Below are 20000 nucleotides of genomic sequence, written 5' to 3'. Positions count from 1 at the left end.
TGGAATGTTCCATTTTACCCAGGACGGCCGAAGCGGCGTGGACCAGTGGAGGACTACACAATCATGAGGTTTGATATCGACTTGTGTGTTTCAATAGGATACCGATGGTATGGTTTGAACCGATTTGATTTAGCCATTCTGAAGTCATCACTTGGTTGAAGCGCTGAACTAGGGAGGCATCGTTTACATATATATTGGTTTTCGCATGCTCTACTAGGTTAATGTCATGAGGTTGGCTATCGAGCATGCCCAAGTGATGACTTGATTGTGTGCTTGCTTGAATTCTTCACATTTCATACCATCGGTTAGTTGTCGAATCATTCCTCGATCATAACCTTCGTTCTTGGTTCATGTATGCTCTCTTCCACATAGGGCAAGCTAGAATTAACTATCTTACCCAGGACCGCCGAAGCAGCGTGGACCAGGGGAGAACTATACTTTGTCTTGTATGCCCTCTTCCACATAGGGCAAGCTAGAACTAACTATCTTACCCAGGACCGCCGAAGCAGCGTGGACCAGTGGAGGACTATACTTTGTTCATAACACCACAGTATTGAGTAATGTGCCCTCTTCCACATAGGGCAAGCTAGAATGAACTATCTTACCCAGGACCGCCGGAGCAGTGTGGACCAGTGGAGGACTACACAATCATGAGGTTTGATATCGACTTGTGTGTTTCAATAGGGTACCGATGGTATGTTTTGAACCGATTTGATTTAGCCATTCTGAAGTCATCACTTGGTTGAAGCGCTGAACTAGGGAGGGGCATCGTTTACATATATATTGGTTTTCGCATGCTCTACTAGGTTAATGTCATAGGGTTGGCTATCGAGCATGCCCAAGTGATGACTTGATTGTGTGCTTGCTTGAATTCTTCACATTTCATACCATCGGTTAGTTGTCGAATCATTCCTCGATCATAACCTTCGTTCTTGGTTCATGTATGCTCTCTTCCACATAGGGCAAGCTAGAATTAACTATCTTACCCAGGACCGCCGAAGCAGCGTGGACCAGGGGAGAACTATACTTTGTCTTGTATGCCCTCTTCCACATAGGGCAAGCTAGAACTAACTATCTTACCCAGGACCGCCGAAGCAGCGTGGACCAGTGGAGGACTATACTTTGTTCATTACACCACAGTATTAAGTATGGTGTCCTCTTCCACATAGGGCAAGCTAGAACTAACTATCTTACCCAGGACCGCCGAAGCAGTGTGGACCAGGGGAGGACTATACTTTATACTTCACACACTAGCCATACTGAAGTCATCACTTGGTTGAAGCGCTGAACTACGGCGGGGTAATCGTTTACAGGTTATAATCATATAGCTGCATGCTCATTAGTAGATAATGGAATATTGTATGGCAATATGAGCATGCCCAAGTGATGACTTTGTTTCAAGCTCAACAGGTAGGGTATTGAGTCCTCTTCCACATAGGGCAAGCTAGAATGAACTATCTTACCCAGGACCGCCGGAGCAGCGTGGACCAGTGGAGGACTCTATACTTTATACTTCACACCACAGTATTGAGTACGACTTGCATAAAGCCCCTAATGAGAACCACGAGGGCTCTCTCAATGTAGAACCACGAGGGCTCTAGTACCGATTCTCTCGGTACGGCTTGGTCCGTGTTCCTTTATGCTTGTACTCTAAGTATTAAGTATTGTGTCCTCTTCCACATAGGGCAAGCTAGAACTAACTATCTTACCCAGGACCGCCGAAGCAGTGTGGACCAGGGGAGGACTATACTTTATACTTCACACACTAGCCATACTGAAGTCATCACTTGGTGGGGGTGAACTACGGCGGTATCTATCGTTTTGGTTCGGTCTATATAGGGTCGCTTGCATGCTCATTCGAATATAATGTAATTGTGTATGGCAATATGAGCATGCCCAAGTGATGACTTTGTTTCAAGCTCAACAGGTAGGGTATTGAGTCCTCTTCCACATAGGGCAAGCTAGAATGAACTATCTTACCCAGGACCGCCGGAGCAGCGTGGACCAGTGGAGGACTCTATACTTTATACTTCACACCACAGTATTGAGTACTTCTTGCATAAAGCCCCTAATGAGAACCACGAGGGCTCTCTCAATGTAGAACCACAAGGGCTCTAGTACCGATTCTCTCGGTACGGCTTGGTCCGTGTTCCTTTATGCTTGTACTCTTAGAAAGTCTCAACCCGGAGGTCTTGACTTTGATTGTCATAGTTGGACTACGACGGGGTATCCGACTCATCGAATACCCCAGAAGCACACCATCTTTCGGGTAGGCGGTACGCGTACCTCCGGACGCGGAAGTCTCAACCCGGAGGTCTTGACTTTGTATTGTCATAGTTGGACTACGACGGGGTATCCGACTCATCGAATACCCCAGAAGCACACCATCTTTCGGGTAGGCGGTACGCGTACCTCCGGACGCGGAAGTCTCAACCCGGAGGTCTTGACTTTGTATTGTCATAGTTGGACTACGACGGGGTATCCGACTCATCGAATACCCCAGAAGCACACCATCTTTCGGGTAGGCGGTACGCGTACCTCCGGACGCGGAAGTCTCAACCCGGAGGTCTTGACTTTGATTGTCATAGTTGGACTACGACGGGGCATCCGACCATTGCTGATCGAACACCCCTGATTCACCATCTTTCGGGTAGGCGGTACGCGTACCTCCGGACGCGGAAGTCTCAACCCGGAGGTCTTGACTTTGATTGTCATAGTTGGACTACGACGGGGCATCCGACCATTGCTGACCGAACACCCCTGATTCATCATCTTTCGGATAGGAGGTGCGCCCACCTCCGACGCGGAAGTCTCAACCCGGAGGTTCGGACTTAGAGTTTTTCCCATTTAAAAGTTTTTCTCTTAGCCATACTGAAGTCATCACTTGGTGAACGATTGAACTAGGGCGGGTTAATCGTTTATAGGTATCATGTGGTTTGCATGCTCTCTTAGGTTAAGGTCATGTGGTTGGCTATCGAGCATGCCCAAGTGATGACTTTGTTTCACGCTTGCTTGATTTCTTCATGATTCCCTGTTATATAGTGTAATCATTCGAGAACAGGGAATCTTTGGTTTTGCTCAACAGGTATTGGATGTCAACTTGGTATCTAGATCGCATTAAGTCTCAACCCTTAGGTTCGGACTTGTATAGTGACATCTTGTTACGGTCTTGAGTCTCAACCCGCAGGTTCGGACTACTTAGTGTTTGATCGAATATAATATGGCAACTTGTGCCTAAGTCTCAACCCGCAGGTTCGGACTTCTGTTTATTTGGCCAATGTATGTATAAGGCAACTTGTGCCTAAGTCTCAACCCGCAGGTTCGGACTTGTGTATTTGTTCGAAGTCATGTATAAGGCAACGTGTGCCTAAGTCTCAACTCGCAGGTTCGGACTTGTTAGTGTTTCGTCAACTTTCATATGGCAACTTGTGCCTAAGTCTCAACCCGCAGGTTCGGACTTGTGTATTTGTTCGAAGTCATGTATAAGGCAACTTGTGCCTAAGTCTCAACCCGCAGGTTCGGACTTGTGTATTTGTTCGAAGTCATGTATAAGGCAACGTGTGCCTAAGTCTCAACCCGCAGGTTCGGACTTCTATAGTGTTTCGTCAATTATCATATGGCAACTTGTGCCGAAGTCTCAACCCGCAGGTTCGGACTTCTATAGTGTTTCGTCAATTATCATATGGCAACTTGTGCCGAAGTCTCAACCCGCAGGTTCGGACTTCTGGAAGGATCACTTGGCCACTAATGATCCTTCCGCAGGTTCACCTACGGAAACCTTGTTACGACTTTTACTTCCTCTAAATCATCAAGTTCGGTCAACTTCGATAAAGCAGACGCGGTTCACGAGGATCCAGCGAACGATCATCTCCAAAGACCTCACTAAATAATCCATCGGTAGTAGCGACGGGCGGTGTGTACAAAGGGCAGGGACGTATTCAACGCTGGCTGATGACCAGCACTTACTAGAAGTTCCGAGTTCATATGGACCATTGCAATCCATAATCCCTACTAAGTGAGTATTTGAGTGATTTCCCGTTCCTCTCGGAATAGGAGACACGCTGCTACCCACATTGTAGCACGCGTGTAGCCCAGAACATCTAAGGGCATCACGGACCTGTTATCGCTCGATCTCATTTTGCTAAACACAAATTGTCCTGCTAAGCAGCGTACCGTAAGTGCACTTGCGCACACGAACAGCGAAGGTGTCAGGTCATACTCCACCGAAAGGTCCTAACCCGTTCCAATCGGCATCGACGCATTAACGCTGACTGCGTTCTAGTTAGCATATGTGAGTCACGTTCGTTATCGGAATTAACCAGACAAATCAATCCACGAACTAAGAACGGCCATGCACCACTACCCTTAAATTTGAGAAAGAGCTATTAATCTGTCTCACCTCCATAAGTTCGGACCTGGTAAGTTTTCCCGTGTTGAGTCAAATTGAACCGCAAGCTCCATTTCATTGTGGTGCCCTTCCGTCAATTCCTTTAAGTTTCAACTTTGCAACCATACTTCCCCCGGAACCTGACTTTGGTTTCCCGGAAGCTACTGAGAGCACCTGGTTGTAGCGTCTCCCAATTGCTAGTTGGCATCGTTTACGGTTAGAACTAGGGCGGTATCTAATCGCCTTCGATCCTCTAACTTTCGTTCTTGATTAAAGAAAGCATCCTTGACAAATGCCTTCGCTTTAGTTAGTCTTACGACGGTCTACGAATTTCACCTCTCGCGCCGTAATACTAGTGTCCCCAACTACTTCTGTTAATCATTACCTCCGGTCTGAGTACAAACCAATGAAAGATTAGACCAAGGTCGTATTCCATTATTCCATGCAAGATTATTCTAGGGCGTTTGGGCACCCTGCTTTAAGCACTCTAATTTGTTCAAGGTAAACGTGAGCGGTCGAGCTCTATGTTACACTTGCACCCGTTGAAGGGCACACCATGACACAGACTTGGTGCCCTACCACACCATTGAGTCGCAACCAGATTCCGACTTGGCCCACCGACCACGGGTTGACCGGGTCGGCGGAGCCGGACTGTGTTGGACAAGTATCAACTTCGAACGTTTTAACCGCAACAATTTTAATATACGCTAGTGGAGCTGGAATTACCGCGGCTGCTGGCACCAGACTTGCCCTCCACTTGATCCTCGTAGAAGGATTTATGCTCTACTCATTCCAATTATGAAACATCATTAAAGAGTTTCATATTGTTATTTCTCGTCACTACCTCCCCGTCCCGGGATTGGGTAATTTACGCGCCTGCTGCCTTCCTTGGATGTGGTAGCCATTTCTCAGGCTCCCTCTCCGGAATCGAACCCTGATTCCCCGTTACCCGTTGCAACCATGGTAGTCCTCTATACTACCATCCATAGTTGATAGGGCAGATATTTGCGAGATCTGTCGTCGGTGCGAGACCATACGATCAGCATCATTATCCAGACTTCAACTCAATGACACGGAGAACCCGCGATTGGTTTGACTAATAAGTGCACCAGTTCCCGCGAGGGTCCTGGCATGTTGCATGTATTAGCTCTAGATTTTCCACAGTTATCCAAGTAACTAGGTTGATGATCTCGTAAATTATAGCTGTTATACTGAGCCTTATGCGGTTTCACATTAAATCTGTTTGTACTTAGACATGCATGGCTTAACCTTTGAGACGAGCGTATATTACTGGTAGGATCAACCAGAATTCCGACTTTGCGTTCGAATGTTCATTGTCCCATTGCACCCGGAGGAGCAAACACCACGTTCTATATGTTGTCAAGTCCGGTAGCACACGGGAGGCGAGCCCCCGTGCGAACCTCATTGCCCTCGTATCACACACACCCGATGCACCGGACAGGCACTTGAGCGGCATTCGACTCCGCTAAGCGCTCGTGCGCCCGATTGTGCATGCGCTGACGGGGCCTTCATACCCCTACCACAGCGACCTTATGCCAAACTTCCATGAATACTTAGGTGAGCTGACAAGGGCCTTCATTTCCCTACCATCAACTAAAGGACACGCTAGGCGCGTCCGATCATTGCAACTGCGGGGCTTTCATACCCCAATCACCACAGTACGCAATTCACCAGAGTTTAATCACAACCCCCCCGGACATGGCACACTATTAACTTGCAACAAAACTTAGTGTGTGCCGGGCACATCGGTTCCACAAAATCATTCCCGATGTACCCCAATTGGGGTTGCGAACGCATTCACGGTCCTCTGACACACCCAACCAAGCGTGGATACTACATACCTCAAACACCCAGTACACTAACAGACAAATCAATATATGGTTGCTTTCCCCCAGACATTTGCCAATCACTTGGCACCCGGACGGGAACTCGCTCCTGATTGCGCCAATGCCACCCATTTGCCAAGAGCGAGTTCTGTATGTAGATTTCATTTGGAAAGACAACCGTGTACTGGATATTCTATCCGACGATTACAGATGACGAGTACGAGACTCGACTACACTCACGGATAATACATTTTGGGTCGAGATTGCTTTCGGGGTTTTCGATTGGTCTTGCGCTTGTAAACGTATAACTTTGACTTGTGGTAACCTCGGTATGTTAGTCGATCACGTGGTTGTGAACTGGTAAGGGTGAGCAATCTGTTCACTTGCACTCTGGGTAGGAATAGGTGAGCGCTATAGGTTAAGATCATTGTATGGTTCCATCGTGATGACTTTCGCTAGATAGTAGGATGTTTGGATAGTTATAACGTTTTTGGCCATTTGTTCATAGTGTTCGGTTCATTGAGGAATTCGATTGGTCTTTGCTTCACACACGTGGTCGATCACTTGGATGTGAACTAGGGTGAGAATAAGGTGTTCACTAGTGCTCTTAGGTTTTGGATCAGTACTGAGCACTTGATTGGTTTCGCATAATATGTATCCATAGTGATGACTCTTTCCAGCTTAAGATTTCGTGACCGGTTTCGAATCCTTCCCACGTTCGCTTTTACTTGGTTAGGTTTTCGAGTGTAGATTTGAAAGCAATCTCATGTATGTATCCCATCTGATATAAGCCACTGACAGTTCATGTCACCTCGTTCAACTCTCGCTGGGTCACAGAAGTATGTTACTGCGCCCATTATCCCTACTCGGATAGGTTCGGTTCGTTCGTTTTATACTACGGTGAGTAAACTCAATTTGTGCATCGCATAGCCATGGAAAGCAAGCTTTCGCGGGCCTCTTCGACTGTTTTGATACGAGCTGTGCCCGTGATGCTTGTCATCCCAGGATACTAGACCCCTTTGGACGACCGCATGACCATCAGAAAGTAAATTCCACGTTCGATTTGGGGTGTGAACCCCGAACATAAAGTCTTTGTGTAGAACCACGAGGGCTCTATAGTACCGATTCTCTCGGTACGCTTGGTCCGTGTTCCTTTATGTTCGTACTCTTGTGAATAAGATTCACGTTCGTTTTGGGATATTTGCTACTGTCACCGTTTGAGTACTATGGGGCTTGAACCCCTAACATAAAGTCTTTGTGTAGAACCACGAGGGTTCTATAGTACCGATTCTCTCGGTACGCTTGGTCCGTGTTCCTTTATGTTCGTACTCTTGTGTGTATAATATTCATGTTCGGTTTGGGATATTTGCTACTTTCACCAGGGTCCCGTTCTTCATACAAGTCTGCCTTGCTAATGTGGTAACTTTATAGTGTAGTTCTGACATCCCAATTTTGGGACTTAGCCGATTTTTCGTATATTTCCATATGACCCATAGGGTCCCTTTCTTCATACAAGCTTGCCTAGGGCGATCGGTCAAAACTTGTCTTACTATTCGATTGGTCTTCGCACTTTCACCCTAGGCAGTTCGCCTAGGTCTGTCTTCTTGAGGAGGCCAAAACCCGAAATAAGGAGGTTCGGCCGACCCTGAAACCTCCCCTGTCTGAACTACACTAACCCGATTTTTCAGGGTCCTCAGCGCCATACAACTTTGCCTAGGTCACTTGTACTCTTGACTTAGGCCATCCGACTTGGTCCGTGTTTCTTCCTAGGGTTCACCTAGGTACTTTGCCTTGCTTGATGTGGTAACTTTTTAGTGTAGTTCAGACATCCTAATTTTGGGACTTAGCCGATTTTTCATGTATTTCCATATGACCCATAGGGTCCCTTTCTTCATACAAGCTTGCCTAGGGCGATCGGTCAAAAACTTGTCTTACTATTCGATTGGTCTTCGCACTTTCACCCTAGGCAGTTCGCCTAGGTCTGTCTTCTTGAGGAGGCCAAAACCCGAAATAAGGAGGTCCAGCCGACCCTGAAACCTCCCCTGTCTTAACTACACTAACCCGATTTTTCATGGTCCTTAGCGCCATACAACTTTGCCTAGGTCACTTGTACTCTTGACTTAGGCCATCTGACTTGGTCCGTGTTTCTTCCTAGGGTTCACCTAGGTACTTTGCCTTGCTTGATGTGGTAACTTTTTAGTGTAGTTCAGACATCCCAATTTCGGGACTTAGCCGATTTTTCGTATATTTCCATATGACCCATAGGGTCCCTTTCTTCATACAAGCTTGCCTAGGGCGATCGGTCAAAACTTGTCTTACTATTCGATTGGTCTTCGCACTTTCACCCTAGGCAGTTTGCCTAGGTCTGTCTTCTTGAGGAGGCCAAAACCCGAAATAAGGAGGTTCAGCCGACCCAGAAACCTCCCCTGTCAGAACTACACTAACCCGATTTTTCAGGGTCCTCAGCGCCATACAACTTTGCCTAGGTCACTTGTACTCTTGACTTAGGCCATCTGACTTGGTCCGTGTTTCTTCCTAGGGTTCACCTAGGTACTTTGCCTTGCTTGATGTGGTAACTTTTTAGTGTAGTTCAGACATCCCAATTTTGGGACTTAGCCGATTTTTCATGTATTTCCATATGACCCATAGGGTCCCTTTCTTCATACAAGCTTGCCTAGGGCGATCGGTCAAAACTTGTCTTACTATTCGATTGGTCTTCGCACTTTCACCCTAGGCAGTTTGCCTAGGTCTGTCTTCTTGAGGAGGCCAAAACCCGAAATAAGGAGGTTCAGCCGACCCAGAAACCTCCCCTGTCTGAACTACACTAACCCGATTTTTCAGGGTCCTCAGCGCCATACAACTTTGCCTAGGTCACTTGTACTCTTGACTTAGGCCATCTGACTTGGTCCGTGTTTCTTCCTAGGGTTCACCTAGGTACTTTGCCTTGCTTGATGTGGTAACTTTTTAGTGTAGTTCAGACATCCCAATTTTGGGACTTAGCCGATTTTTCATGTATTTCCATATGACCCATAGGGTCCCTTTCTTCATACAAGCTTGCCTAGGGCGATCGGTCAAAACTTGTCTTACTATTCGATTGGTCTTCGCACTTTCACCCTAGGCAGTTTGCCTAGGTGTAGCTTCTTGAGGAGGTCAAAACCCAAAATAAGGAGGTTCAGCCGACCCAGAAACCTCCCCTGTCAGAACTACACTAACCCGATTTTTCAGGGTCCTCAGCGCCATACAACTTTGCCTAGGTCACTTGTACTCTTGACTTAGGCCATCTGACTTGGTCCGTGTTTCTTCCTAGGGTTCACCTAGGTACTTTGCCTTGCTTGATGTGGTAACTTTTTAGTGTAGTTCAGACATCCCAATTTTGGGACTTAGCCGATTTTTCATGTATTTCCATATGACCCATAGGGTCCCTTTCTTCATACAAGCTTGCCTAGGGCGATCGGTCAAAACTTGTCTTACTATTCGATTGGTCTTCGCACTTTCACCCTAGGCAGTTTGCCTAGGTGTAGCTTCTTGAGGAGGTCAAAACCCGAAATAAGGAGGTCCGGCCGACCCAAAAACCTACCCTGTCTGAACTACACTAACCAGATTTTTCAGGGTCCTCACCGTCATACAACTTTCCCTAGGTCACTTGAACTCTTGACTTAGGCCATCTGACTTGGTCCGTGTTTCTTCCTAGGGTTCACCTAGGTAGTTTGCCTTGCTTGGTGTGGTAACATTTGAGTGTAGTTCTGACATCCCCATTTTGGGACTTAGCCGATTTTTCGTAAAATACCATATGACCCATCAGGGTCCTTGCCTTCATATAAGTTTGCCTTGCTTGGTGTGGTAACATTTGAGTGTAGTTCTGACATCCCCATTTTGGGACTTAGCCGATTTTTCGTAAAATACCATATGTCCCATCAGGGTCCTTTGCTTCATATAAGTTTGCCTTGCTTGGTGTGGTAACTTGTTAGTTTAGTTCTGACATCATCATTTTGGGACTTAGCCGATTTTTCGTAAAATACCATATGACCCATCAGGGTCCTTGCCTTCATATAAGTTTGCCTTGCTTGGTGTGGTAACATTTGAGTGTAGTTCTGACATCCCCATTTTGGGACTTAGCCGATTTTTCGTAAAATACCATATGACCCATCAGGGTCCTTTGCTTCATATAAGTTTGCCTTGCTTGGTGTTGTAACCTTTGAGTGTAGTTCTGACATCATCATTTTGGGACTTAGCCGATTTTTCGTAAAATACCATATGACCCATCAGGGTCCTTTGCTTCATATAAGTTTGCCTTGCTTGATGTGGTAACATTTGAGTGTAGTTCTGACATCCCCATTTTGGGACTTAGCCGATTTTTCGTAAAATACCATATGACCCATCAGGGTCCTTTGCTTCATATAAGTTTGCCTTGCTTGGTGTGGTAACATTTGAGTGTAGTTCTGACATCCCCATTTTGGGACTTAGCCGATTTTTCGTAAAATACCATATGACCCATCAGGGTCCTTTGCTTCATATAAGTTTGCCTTGCTTGGTATGGTAACTTGTTAGTGTAGTTCTGACATCATCATTTTGGGACTTAGCCGATTTTTCGTAAAATACCATATGACCCATCAGGGTCCTTGCCTTCATATAAGTTTGCCTTGCTTGGTGTGGTAACATTTGAGTGTAGTTCTGACATCCCCATTTTGGGACTTAGCCGATTTTTCGTAAAATACCATATGACCCATCAGGGTCCTTTGCTTCATATAAGTTTGCCTTGCTTGGTGTGGTAACATTTGAGTGTAGTTCTGACATCCCCATTTTGGGACTTAGCCGATTTTTCGATCAATTCCATATGACCCATCAGGGTCCTTTTTCTTCATATAAGTTACCCAAGACTTAGTGTTTTTTACCTTTGGACACCAATATCACCCTTACGGGTATCTTTGATCTTCGCACCATGTATTGACCAAATGTAGGTCTTGCTATGCCAAACTTATAATTGTTCTACACCAAGTCTCTATCTTGAACCATTAAGGCTCTAACTTGCACCAATTGCTTGGTACTCTTGGTCCGTGTTTCATCGCATACTGACTTCTTGACTTAGTGCTTTTTTCCTTTGGACACCAATATCACCCTTGCGGGTATCTTTGATCTTCTCACTTTGTATTGACCGAATGTAGGTCTTGCCATGCCAAACATATAATTGTTCTACACCAAGTCTCTATCTCGTACCGCCAGCTCGGTACATTCGATTAACCTGCCCTTAAGGCACCCGGGACTTAGCCATTTTTTCACATTTTTCATGATTTTGAGGCAACTTTTCTCGACTTTGTCACCTTATATCACCAAGATCCTTTCCCTTTAGCGCTTCACTCTGTTCGTATGATATTTAGCGCTGACTATCACCTTTCTATCGCTGAGCTCAACTTCTTATTCGGTGCCATAGAGCCAGAGATATTTGGTGTATGCTGTTATAAGGGAAGTTTGTCACTTTTCCAAAGGCCCACTTTGGGACGCCCATATCTCACCTTCAGGTATCTTCGATCTTCTTGTCGTCTATGGACGAAACTTAGGTCTTGTCTTGGCCAACTTATAAATGTTCTACGGCCAAGCCGTATCTCTTACCGCCAGCCCGGTATTTTTGGACTTAGTCGGATTTTCGCCTCTCGTGGTAACAATTTCTGACTTTGACTCACAATAACACCTGAACGGTCACATGCTAGCGCTTTGCTTGGCAAGAATTATAGTTAGCGCTTCCTTTTCTCTTTCCATCGATACCTTGTTCGTTCCATTCCATGCCATACAGCCGAAGTTATGATGTTTCCCGTTTTCCATATCATGTGGAGCTTATGCTCTGGGAAAACCATCTAACACCTGTACCACCCTTTTGGGTGCCACCGATCTCGACACTATGTTCGGGCCAAATATAGGTTATAACATGCCCAACTTATAATTGTTCTACACCAAGTCTCTATCTCTTACCGCCTGCTCGGTATTTTACTCGTAAGTCCAAATTTCACAACTTGTACTTTTTGGCCCAATGTACTCGAGTTTCAATTTTGGTAACATTTTTCGACTTTGTCGTTTAATAACTTCCAAATCATGCTAGTTAGCGCTTTGCTTTCTTCTAGTCGTATCTAGCGCTGGGTGTTACCTTTCCAAAACATATCCTAGCTTAACAATCCATGCCATACAGCCGGAGCTATACGGTGCACAAGTCAAATCCATTTTAGCCATGTTTCATTTTTGCCAATTTTTGACCACTCGTATCACCCTTCCAGAGTGGTCCGATCTTCTCGCTCTCTATGGACGACTTTTAGGTCTCGTAGAGGCAAACTTATAAGTATTCTACGTCAACCCGCTATCTCTTACCGCCTGCTCGGTATTCTTGGTCTTGTGTGATTTTTGGAAATTTTGGTATTATTTTTCCACTTTGTCGCTTAATAACTCAGTTTTGCTCAACACTTAGCGCTTCGGTTGTTTGGGATTATAGTTAGCGCTCGGTTCGACCTTTCCAACACTGATCTAAGCTTGTCGATCCGTTCCATACAGCCTGAGTTATTCGCGATACCGTGTTTCAATCCATTTCTCAAGTCTCGTTTTGGTCCAACTTTGAACCAGCCATATCACCCTGATGGGTACCTCCGATCTTCTCGCTCTATATTGGCCAAAGTTAGGTCTTGTGGTAACGTACTTATGATTGTTCTACGCCGTGTTCGTAGCTCTTATCGTTCGCCCGCTATTTTCGATCATAAGGTGAATTTTCGCCTCTAAACCACCATTTTTCACCTTTGCCCTCTAATATGACCGACTTGCTCAACACCTAGCGCTTCGCTTGGTAGGACACATAGCTAGCGCTCGTCAAGACCTTTCCAACGCATATCCAAGCTTTCCGATCCGAGCCATACAGCCTGAGCTATAGGCGATACCGTTTTTCCCATTTTCTTGGTCACACGCACTTTAGGGTACCCCTTTTTGCCTTTGACCCTTAATACCTCCTCCGGGTCACTAGTAGGCGCTCAGCTTGGTAGGAAACATAGCTAGAGCAGGCCTTCACCTTTCCAAAACTGCCGAAAGTGTACCGATCCGACATCTAGAACCAAAGTTATGGTCATTCCCATCATGCTCTACTTTCATGGTCAACCTCCACCAAGCACACCTAGGTTGGACCAACTTTCACCAACTCATCTCGAACCCCAAATTTGCTTCGACCTACTAGGTTTCCCTAGTAAAGTGGTCAAAACATCCATTACAACACGACTGGTCTTTCTGGTGGTCGACCTAGGCGACTTTGTTCGACGACCACCACCCCATGGAACTAAAAGACGTCCCTTGATACGGACCACCGATACATTTTCCGGCCTGTCTAAACTACACTCATCGAAATTTTTTTGGGTCCCCACCGTCATACAAGTTTCCCTAGGTCAAGTTTTTCTTCCGGATCGGCCGCGGACCTCACTTTTCATTATCTAGGGAGGCCATAGGGCCCCAAAAGGGGTTTTTTAAAATTTTCGACACTTTCGACTTTGGTCGGATTTTTTCCGATTTTGGTCCGACCTAGGGACTTGGTGGTCCAAGGAGCCTCGGGACCAAACTTTTTTCTCAGGGGTCCCTACCTCCATACAACTTTGCCTAGGTAAATTTTTTGTTCCAAATCGACCGCGGATTTCACTTTTCAATATCTGGGGCTCGTGTAGAGTCCGAATATGAGGTTTTCTCATTTTTCGACATTTTCGACTTTTTTCGACTTTTTTCGGGTTTTTCGACCTAGGGGTCCACCGAACAAATTTTGGGTCAAAAATTTTTATTGAACTAGTCGAAAGTACGCAAAAAGATAAGACTTTTTGCCGAAGACACCTTGCCCCGGAACCGACTCCTTCCCCTTCAAAATAGGGGACAAACGTGATTTTTGAAACTTTTCCTTAGGGAGCCCAAGACTTAGAAAATTTTCAAATTCTCGATTTTTCGATTGCGAGCTAGCGCTTTGCGGTCTTCGGCAATGTTGTAGATCTCGACGAGATAAAACTTTTTGGTCAAGGGTCATTTTGCCCTCCGACCCCTCCTTCCCCCCGCAAATCGCCCCCCAAAGTGCAATTTTTGCATTTTCACCTCTTTGCATGCACTGTTCGGCCCAAATGGCCACTTTCTAAGGGTCTGAGCGCTTTGCGGTCTTCGGCAAACTTTTAGAGCGTACCAAGCCCTAATTATAATTGTTCTACACCAACTTCGTACCTCTTCATCCCTGGCCGCTATTCGCGTACCAAGGTAATTTTTGTTCATTTTATCAACATTTTTCATCTTTGACTGTTTATATCGGCCTTGCCATGAACCGATAGCGCTTCGCTGTGTTTTAACGTAAGTTAGTACTACTCAATACCTTTCCAAATCATGTCTTAGATTGTCATTTGCTTGCTTACAGCCGGAGCTATGAGCGATACCGTAAAAAGTACCGAAACTTGGAAAAATCCTTGGATCGCCCATATCCCCCCTTTGGGGACCAGATATCGAAAAAAGTTCTTTTTCAAAAAGTTGCGCCTTAACGTGTTCTAGTTATGCCTAGAACATTTCACTTCGCTAGCTGGCCTGCAACTTAGCCGTAATTGGGATTTTAGGGTGTTCATGGAGGGCCCATTTCCTGCGACTTGGTATCTTTTGGGCCCTATGTTTCTCTAATATCTCCACAAGTTTTCCAGATAGCTTTCTCATACTTTCAGGGTGCCTAGAGCACCTCAAGACCTTTCCAACGCTATGCCGTTTGCCTCGCTCGGACATCTACAGCCGAAGTTATTCGAGGTACACGGTACCTTACCCTGTTTTCTCAGTACTTGGTCGAAAATTTCGATCAGCCATATGACCGACTTGGACAACCCTGAGCGGGTTGGCCCCATATAACTAAACTTTTGTCTCTTGTAGGCAAACTTATAAATGTTCTACGTCAACTCACTATCTCGTACCGCCTTGACGGTATACTTGGTCCAAGGGCCATTTCCAGCGACTTGGTCGCAATTTCGCTCTAAGTTTCGCTAATACCTTCGTCCGTGGACATGGTGATTTTTTGTTCGTATTTTTCCTTGATAGTCCCACTCAAGACTATTCCATACCAGAGCCAAGCGTCCCGCTAAGTGCCATACAGCCTGAGCAGTAATTCATGAAAGGTACCTCTACCAGTTTTTGCCATACTTGGGTACAAACTTTGTATCGCCCATATCTCCACTTTGGAGGCCAGCCAGCACCTTTGCCCCATATACTTTTTTCTTGGTCATACCATGCACTAAATATAATTGTTCTACGCCAACTTGCTATCTCTTCTCTAACTTGCCGTTATTCTTGGTCCAAGTCCCATTTCATTCGTTTTCGGACCCATTTTGCTATATGTTTCACTAATAGCTTCGGCCATGGACAAGCTGATATTCTGTTTGTATTTTTGCTTGATAGTCCCACTCAAGACCATTCCAAAACACACCGCAACTTGTCGCTCGGTGGCAAACTGACCGAGTTATAATTCATGAAAGATACCTCAACTTGGTACACCATGTGGTCGGCCCAAACCATATACCGACCAAACGACCGACTTGGAGCACCCTGACCGGGTTGCCCCCATATAATGAAAGTTGCGTCTCTACACGCCCAACTTATGAATATTCTACGCCAAGTCGCTATCTCTTACCGGTAAGCCGGTATTCACCTTCCAAGGGTGATTTTGGTCAAGTGCCATTTCCTGCGACTTGGTCCCCGAATTGGACCATCATCACCTAATATCTCCGTGGTCTTTCAACTCAGCCTCATAAAACTTTCAGGGTAGATAGGTCTCCCCAAGACCTTTCCAACGGTGAGCCGTTTGCCTCGCTCGGCCATCTACAGCCGAAGTTATTAATGGTACTTGGTACCTTACCCTGTTTTTTCCATACTTGTTCGTACTTGGGTACAAACTTTGGATCGCCCATATCTCCACTTTGGAGGCCAGCTAGCACCTTGGCCCCATATACTTTTTTGTTGGTCATGCCATGCACCAAATATAATTGTTCTACGCCAACTTGCTATCTCTTCTCCAACTTGCCGTTATTCTTGGTCCAATTCCCATTTCATTCGTTTTTGGACCCCTTTTGCTATATGTTTCACTAATAGCTTCGGCCATGGACAAGCTGATTTTCGATTGGTATTTTTCCTTGATAGTCCCACTCAAGACCATTCCAAAACACACCGCAGCTTGTCGCTGGGTGGCAAACTGACCAAGTTATAATTCATGAAAGGTACCTCAACTTGGCACACCACGTGGTCGGCCCAAACCATAAACCAACCAAACGACCGACTTGGAGCACCCTGACCGGGTTGGCCCCATATAATAAAAGTTGCGTCTCTACACGCCCAACTTATGAATATTCTACGCCAAGTCGCTATCTCTTACCGGTAAGCCGGTATTCACCTTCCAAGGGTGATTTTGGTCAAGCGCCATTTCCTGCGACTTGGTCCCCGAATTGGACCATCATCACCTAATATCTCCGTGGTCTTTCAACTCAGCCTCATGAAACTTTCAGGGTAGATAGGTCTCCCCAAGACCTTTCCAACGGTGAGCCGTTTGCCTCGCTCGGCCATCTACAGCCGAAGTTATTAATGGTACTTGGTACCTTACCCTGTTTTTTCCATACTTGTTCGTACTTGGGTACAAACTTTGGATCGCCCATATCTCCACTTTGGAGGCCAGCCAGCACCTTGGCCCCATATACTTTTTTGTTGGTGATACCATGCACCAAATATAGTTGTTCTACGCAAGCTTGCTATCTCTTCTCCAACTTGCGGTTATTTTTGACTCAAGTCCCATTTCCATAGTTTTTGGTACCAATTTGCTCTATGTTTCGCTAATAGCTTCGCCCAAGGACTTTGTGATTTTTTGTTCGCATTTTTCCTAAATAGTCCCACTCAAGACTATTCCAAATCACACCTTAGCTTGTCGCTCAGTGCCATACAGCCAGAGTTTTAATTCATGAAAGGTACATCACCTTGGTACACCACGTGGTCGGTCCAAACCATCAACCAACCATATGACCGACTTCGAGTCGAGCTAGCGGCTAGGCTCAATATAATGAAATGCGTGTCTTGATGCGGGCTACTGACAGTCTGAACAATGTAGCTCGCTAGCTCGTCTCTAAACTTGTGTTTTGGTCGAATATTGGGTGTTCATGTACCACTTCGGGTAACATGGACTTTGGTGCAACTTTACCACTTGTGCACTTAATAACTTCCCGGTCATTCAAGTCTTTGCCTTCATACTTTCAGGGTAGTTAGGTCTCGTCGAGACCTTTCCATACATATGCCAAACTCATCGATCGGTCATCTATAGCCCGAGTTATTCGCGGTACACCGTACCTTACCCTGTTTTTTCCTCAATTGGGTACAAACCTTGGAACACCCATATCGCCCCTTTAGAGACTAGCTGGCACGTTGGCCTCATATAATGATAAGTGCACCTCAACTAGGGCTACTGACGGTCAGAACATTTCAACTTGCTAGCTCGGGCCCACACTTGTGTTTTTCTCGAATATATGGTTCAAGTGTGCCACTTTGGGCACTTTTGGACATTTTGTCCCCACACAACTTTCTTGCCTTGGTAGATAGGGTCTTGTGATCTTGGGCAAAAAGATGCACCAAGATAAAGTCTAACTTTCGTTCTTGTACCGCAAAGCGCTATCTCAAACACCCGAGGAGATAGAAAGTGATTATGTTCGGCATATCGGTCTTCCATGGCCTACTATGGTAAACCCCTGCAGGTATGCAACCGAAGGTGCTTGGTACATGTATTTGGTGCAATATCGGTGCAAAGTAGGTGTTTCCTTGATCGGGCTATAACTTTCTTGGTTGATGTTGGATTGCTTTGCGGTCTTCGGGGGATAGTTAGGGAACATGTTGCCCAACATTTCCTTATTCCTCAGCCTGGCCGTACCTCTTACCGTCTAGGCGGTATACATGCTCTAAGTTGGAACTTGTGTTCCTTTGGGTAACTTCTCTGACTTTGACGCTTAATAACTTTCGTTCATATGCAGTCTAAGCTCTGCAACTCTCAGGAAAGCTAGTACTACTCATTTCCTTTCCATATCAGTCTTTGGCTTGTCGATCCGATGTCTACAGCCTTACTTATTCACGTTCCCTGTGAAGGTAGGTTTTTGCCCATTTTCCAGTTCATGTGGTAACATTCCCAGACTTTGCCGGCTTTCTCTTCATGTGGTAACTTGCTTGCTCATGTGGTAACTTGGAAGTGTATTTCTGACAGACCCAATCTGGGACTTAGCCGATTTTTCTCTGCATATTATATGGATCCATCACTAGGCCATCTTGCTTGCTCATGTGGTAACTTGGAAGTGTATTTCTGACAGACCCAATCTGGGACTTAGCCGATTTTTCTCTTCATATCATATGGATCCATCACTAGGCCATCTTGCTTGCTTGTGTGGTAACTTGATAGTGTATGTCTGACAGACCCAATCTGGGACTTAGCCGATTTTTCTCTTCATATCATATGGATCCATCACTAGGCCATCTTGCTTGCTTGTGTGGTAACTTGGAAGTGTATTTCTGACAGACCCAATCTGGGACTTAGCCGATTTTTCTCTTCATATTATATGGATCCTGGACTTAGCCGATTTTTCTCTTCATATCATATGGATCCATCACTAGGCCATCTTGCTTGCTTGTGTGGTAACTTGGAAGTGTATTTCTGACAGACCCAATCTGGGACTTAGCCGATTTTTCTCTTCATATTATATGGATCCTGGACTTAGCCGATTTTTCTCTTCATATCATATGGATCCATCACTAGGCCATCTTGCTTGCTTGTGTGGTAACTTGGAAGTGTATTTCTGACAGACCCAATCTGGGACCTAGCCGATTTTTCTCTTCATATTATATGGATCCTGGACTTAGCCGATTTTTCTCTTCATATCATATGGATCCATCACTAGGCCATCTTCCTTGCTTGTGTGGTAACTTGGAAGTGTATTTCTGACAGACCCAATCTGGGACTTAGCCGATTTTTCTCTTCATATCATATGGATCCATCACTAGGCCATCTTGCTTGCTTGTGTGGTAACTTGGAAGTGTATTTCTGACAGACCCAATCTGGGACTTAGCCGATTTTTCTCTTCATATTATATGGATCCTGGACTTAGCCGATTTTTCTCTTCATATCATATGGATCCATCACTAGGCCATCTTGCTTGCTTGTGTGGTAACTTGGAAGTGTATTTCTGACAGACCCAATCTGGGACTTAGCCGATTTTTCTCTTCATATTATATGGATCCTGGACTTAGCCGATTTTTCTCTTCATATCATATGGATCCATCATTAGGCCATCTTGCTTGCTTGTGTGGTAACTTGATAGTGTATTTCCGACAGACCCAATCTCGGACTTAGCCGATTTTTCTCTTCATATTATATGGTTCCATCACTAGGCCATCTTGCTTGCTTGTGTGGTATCTTGAAAGTGTATGTCTGACAGACCCAATCTCGGACTTAGCCGATTTTTCTCTTCATATAATATGGATCCTGGACTTAGCCTGTTATTAGGTTATTATATATGGATCCTGGACTTAGCCGATTATTAGGTTATTATATATGGATCCTGGACTTAGCCGATTTTTCTCTTCATATAATATGGATCCGGGACTTAGCCGATTATTAGGTTATTATATATGGATCCTGGACTTAGCCGATATTTCTCTTCATATAATATGGATCCGGGACTTAGCCAATTTTTCTCTTCATATAATATGGATCCGGGACTTAGCCGATT

Source organism: Anopheles ziemanni, assembly GCF_943734765.1.
Source record: "Anopheles ziemanni chromosome X unlocalized genomic scaffold, idAnoZiCoDA_A2_x.2 X_unloc_59, whole genome shotgun sequence".
In the NCBI taxonomy this organism is placed as follows: domain Eukaryota; kingdom Metazoa; phylum Arthropoda; class Insecta; order Diptera; family Culicidae; genus Anopheles; species Anopheles ziemanni.
This window is presented reverse-complemented; position numbering follows the sequence as displayed.